Source organism: Patella vulgata, chromosome 2 (genome assembly GCF_932274485.2).
Source record: "Patella vulgata chromosome 2, xgPatVulg1.2, whole genome shotgun sequence".
In the NCBI taxonomy this organism is placed as follows: domain Eukaryota; kingdom Metazoa; phylum Mollusca; class Gastropoda; family Patellidae; genus Patella; species Patella vulgata.
The window spans coordinates 48548504-48554572 of NC_065880.2; positions in this window are offsets into that span (position 1 = coordinate 48548504).

Consider the following 6069-nt stretch of genomic DNA (forward strand, 5'->3'; position numbering starts at 1 on the left):
ACATTCTTTAATACTATTGACATTCAAATTATATTGGAGAAGAAACTAGAAATGAAAAAACAATATGGATACGATTACATAATTACCATGAAAAGTTGCAATTAACAGAAATAATTGTCATAATTAAATACTAATCCTCCTAAAGATGATGATTTTATTATCAATAAAATGGTGAAACAGTTAAATTATATTGATTGTTTAATTCATCCCTCTGATTATGGCAGCCATCTTAGGATAACCATTGGTTGTCATTAGTAATAGAAGCATTGGATCAATACTGATGTATCAGTGGACGAGTCCTACTTCCATGTAGCCACATGCTGCCTGAAAGTGTTCTCAATGTGTATATGATCAACACACAATATCTCCAAACTGTCATTCGACTCACATTTTTTATTCATCTGCTCCTCTTCTGCTGCAAGAATGGAAGTCAAAGACACCATGAACAGGTCTATATTGTGCCATTAATATATTATAGATTGGATTGTAAACATGGTTTTCTTGCTGCCAAACCTCTAACATAGATAACATTAATATCAGGAATGGAATATATGGGTCTGTTTAAGGTAGGTTTATACTGAGTCTTCAAAGGTTGTTTACATACAATATTCTACAACATTTTATATTATTTATACTGTTGTTTGCATATATGGTCATCATGGGATATCTGTTGGTCTTCAGCTTTATATCGTGGCTAGCATTGACTTGATGTGGAAGATAACTCTTTTGTGCAAGATTATAGTCTAATCTGTGTTTTTTGGTAAAATATTCCTGCTGTATTACCAGTACCTTCTTCTATAATTATCCACATATTCAGTGAAATGAGGGTGATTGGGTGGCCGAATGGTTAACAGTAACACCTGTGCGTTGCATCATAAGGTCTGTCATTGAGTCAAGTAGTGTGGTTTTTATTCCCCACTTGTATGTGACAAGGAGTAGGGTCGCCTGTCCAGCCTCGTGGGCTTTCTCCGTGTCCCCTGGTTTCTTCCCACTGCTGAAGACCCCTATCTGTAATTGAATTATTGAAATAAAGTTGAACCATATGTTAGTCCTCTCTCTCTCTCTCTCAGTGAAATGAAGTGATTAGAGCAATTTTCATTGTGAATTTAAAGCTAAATTTCTGTATAGAAAGTATGCGATCGAACGTTACGTCTGTGTGTGTGTGTGTTCCTCCCCCCCCCCCACCCAATCTATGATTATTTAGCACAAAGTAGATGTTGTTATTCAAAAATTTGCTTTTTGCTTCAGAAAAAAGCCCTTAGAACCCTCAACCCTTTCAGTATGGAGAATGTTTCTATACACCCATTTTTTTTAATGTGATTGTATATTCTTAACACTCATGTCCAGCATCGGGCTCTCCATTCATATTTAGTTGGCGAGTGTTGAATGTTTGTGTTACATAAGATTAAACACATCAGTGCATTTCCTCAATTATTCACAAAGGTATGGTTCTTGCCTAAAAAACATGAAGAAGAATAAGTTTGAAAATCAATTAAATTATTTATGGAGTATTGGTGAGTATTTTGAAAATTGTGCGGTTTATTTGTAGCATCCTAGAGAGAATATGCATGACTGACCACTAGTGGGCATATATTTTGTTGCTGTCAAAAATTTGTTGAAATATATCTTTTGAAAATTGAAAGCATAATAATTACTTGCTTAGCCCTCTTTATTCTTTTCATGCTGGATTTACATAATAAATATATTTTATAATTTTATCAATTGTGATTGCAAAAATAAACTATATACCAGTACTATGAACTAGAGTTTTATATCCTTATGGTCAAATTTAATAGTTATAAATAACTTTAAGTTACAAACAACTTTACACATATCTTTAGATATCTAACAATATTAAAATCCTTTATGTTGAATACTATGCATAAAATGCGGATATGTCACCAAACAAGTAAGGAAAGCCATAGTACATATTTTTGACAGCTGAGTATAAACTTCTACTTTTCTTTATCATTAGAAATATACTTTGAGATGAAAATAGGTTTTGCAGGTGGAATGGATGATCTAAATATTTTTGATGCTATAAAATGACAATATCGCAGAAAATCAAATCCCTGTTCACTTATGTCTTTGCATAATACTTAAATATCATAATTTAAGTTATATTCTGGATGGATACAATGGAAAGTGGTAAACATACAATGTATTTATAATGTTGAACACAGTAAGACCAAAGAAGAACATATAGTAAGTGCAGGAAGACCACAAGATATAGGGTTTCCAATAGAAAACGTTGCCTTCTGCCAACCAGCACATAAAAGGACAAAGGCTGGAAAGGTCTGAAAAACATTCTTGACTAATACTGAGATGAAACCTGTGACCTCCTCGATAGTGAGCCACAACATGCAGTAAAAATTAATGGTTTGTATGATTTTGCTTCAAATTGAGGTAGAATCTTTCAATTCGTTGGATATTGATCGATTGGCTGATTGATCTAACTTATGCACTTTAGATCATAAGGTCTGTCATTGAGTAAAGTGAAATGGTTTCAACCCCACACTTGTACATGACATGGAGTGGGATCACCTGCCTAATCTCGTGAGTTTTCTTTGGTCCTCAAGGGTTCGCCGTTTTTTCCCAATAATTCAAGACTTTTGTGCACTGAATTATTGAAAAAAAATTCTACCATATATTAGACCCAAAATGACATAGTTTGTGTTGAGTGGACATTAAACCCATCTCTCTTTTAAACTTAGGTGTAGATGTTTTTCAGGTGAATATCTTCAAAGAGTTTGATGAATTTTTTCTGCTTAGGCTAAGCAAAGATGAGAAATTTGATAAGTTGAGACTTTGAAATATGATAGCCTTAATTCTAATTGGGTGAAGGTGAGGAAACAAGATGTATATTTTCATTACAGCAATATCTTGTCTAAGTTTCATAATGACCATTTGCTGCTCAAGTTGAGAAGAATGATAAGAAATTTGATCGCTACAATGTTTCATCAAAAGCTAAATGTATGATTAATTAACGGTGATTTAGGCAGTAGACATCCCCCTCACTGTTGGCTTGTTTGTCACTAGTAATAGACTGTTGTGAAATCAGGTAAACAGATCATGTGTTGGTTATAAAATAGGCTTTCGGCTATATTTGAATAATAAGCAGACCCATTCCATTTGACATGCCATCAGAAATTTTACCTTTAATTTTAATGCAGGAATATTTAGTCCATGTACATGTACCTATATAATTACCTAATTACCATCAAGTAGAATATGTCTAGGTTTCGCAAACAACAGCATTTGTATTGTTTGTACATGTTCCTTGTATGTGGTTAATTTCCGATGTCTAGTATCAAACAATAGTGGCTCTCTGATTTCAGTTCCTTTTGCATAATTACAACAAGGAACATGCGATGTTCTAATTACCGCTCTTGAAAGTCCAATTGTCTGTGTGACATCTAATATTTGTAATAGAATTTTCATGATACATTTAACTTCATCTTTGCCTTATCACAGCACAATATTGTATCTTAACAATGACTCTTATTAAACTTGTGGCTAGTTATTGTATGGTCAAACATTCAAAGTTTGCATAACTAAAATCCCTCCCTGATTGTAAATGCTTAAAGTGGCAAGAGGAATTAAACAAAAGTTTAAACTAGTCTTTTATCAACAGTGATAGTGTCTTGATGAACTTTTAAAATTAAAGGACAAGGTTAACATTGGTGTTCACCAATATTACATTAATTGTGACAGAACTGGTGACAATTATAATCTTTGAATGGCATTTAGTGATTGAACATAATATAACACAACACAGTTCTATGGATAACAATCACTATATATACACATGACGTTTCAACAAGATTTCACTGGTCGTTAGAGAAACCATAAGTTAACAATCATGAAACCCTATGGTTAACTTATTGTTTCTCTAATTATTGTTCAATGTACCTATATATAACACTGTCACAATTCTTTCCTCATTTGTAATTTGTATGCTTGATAATGACCAGTGAAATCTTGTTGAAACATCATTTGTATATAATATAGTGATTGTTACCCATAGAACTGTAGCTGTTGTGTTATATGTGTTATGGTTAGTGAGAGAGAGAGAGAGAGAGTTTAATGTCCACTAGGTCATTTTGGGAATAACACATGGTTCAATATTATTTCCATAATTCGCATGCACGTAGGGGTGTTTAGCAGTGGGATGAAACCGGAGGACCCGAAGAAAACCCACGAGGTTCGACAGGCGACCCTACTCCTTGTCACATACAACCAGGAAATCAAACCACGCAAGTTGACTCAATGACAGACCTTATGATACAGTGCGCAGGCGCTAACCCCCCTATCAACAATGTAATTATAATGCCAGATTCAGATTTTAGACTATCAAACTGACCATAAAGTCATTTGTTTTTATATACGCCAACATTTTCATATAGACGAATATTGTTGTCGCCCCTGTGTGTTCGTCAAAATTTGTTTGTGGACACGCTACAGGTCATAGTTTTATCCAATTTTTACGAAACTTGAAATATAGGTTTATCTCCAAAAGATCTAGCCCAATCTTGATGAAAATATATATATGGTTATATCCCAAAGATCTTGATCAGTTCCTTTCGATATTCGTGCATTTCAGACCATAACTTCCTGGATTATGGCCGCTGATTGTACAAAAAATTGTGTTTTTCTTTTAGCTTGTTGTCTATTCATCTCTTGTAAAATGTGGGCATATCTTGCATGGCAACCGCTGGTTATTGTAAGTGTTTAAACCCTAGCACTGTAGTGATTTTTCTTTGAATTTTGGGCTCACAGCCTCCCTTTAAGTTCAGTGCCTGTAATTTGTACAGATGAAACAAAGAGATCTTTGGTCAGATTACAGTGTGCTTATATGACGAACATTATAACTTATACATGATCAATTACAAAATTAATATTTCAGGAAAAACATAGGCACACCCTTGTATTTATTATATTTCATTTCTTCTAACGGAAATAGAATAATATTGATTATGATAAATTATCACACTGAGTGATGGTTGCAATCTTTGATTTTAAAAGAAATATTTTTATTAAGATGCAATTCTGTTGATAACCAAATTAATATTATGCTATCTGAAAGGACAGAGATTTAATATATTTACCTGGCAACAAAAGAAAATATAAACTGTTCATCAAATGACGCAAGATAGAATATTGATATTTGACTCAAAATTTTGATGAGAATTGATAAGCCAGCATTGAAATGTGGTCATAATTTGTACCTCAAGCCTCTCCATTGGTCTAATGTCTACAATTGCTAAAGTTATTATTCAGTTGACTTTATATTTATATATGGTGTTTATGTTTATAAAATGATTTATCAGAGTTACCATATCGATAAGTTTGAACATTTCTAGAATTTCTGATATTTACGGTTGGAGTTCTGGTTCTTTATGAATTTGAAATGTCTTTTGGGGACGCTCTAGAGGCTATAGTTATTATCCAATTGACTTGAAATTTAACAGTGTTAAAAGTTCATGAGACAAAGAAGAAGGGTATTGATGATTTCTGATAATTACTGTTACTTGATCAATTTGTAAGATCCTGTGGACGCTCTAGAAGCTAGTTTTCATCATTTTAATTTATTTATAATAATTACTTCATGTTTTTTTTTCCTTATTACTAACTGAACAGTGAGAGCAAGTCTAAGGATAATCTCAAAAGCTTTGAAATCTAGAATGTTTACATGGTTTTGTGATCGTAGCAATGAATTTTATTTGGAAGTTTTCACAGGTTTCTCCTTGTGACAAACCTGTAGAGTATTTACAGCATTTCCAGAACAAGAGCATAACCTCATAGGGTAAATATTCCAAGATATTTTAGATTTCTTATTGCAATATTTCAAGCATAGAGAGTGTACATGAAAATTATATGAATAGACAGAAATAAACCAGTACTTTAATCACATGAAATTATGGATAGATAATAGTGTTTAGGAAAATTATCAAAATATTAAGGTTCATTCCTAGTGGCTTGACTAATTGTATACATAATTAATGTGTGTGAAATATATACAATACAATATAAAATGGGAAATTATGTTTTAGTTACTATAGTCCAAAA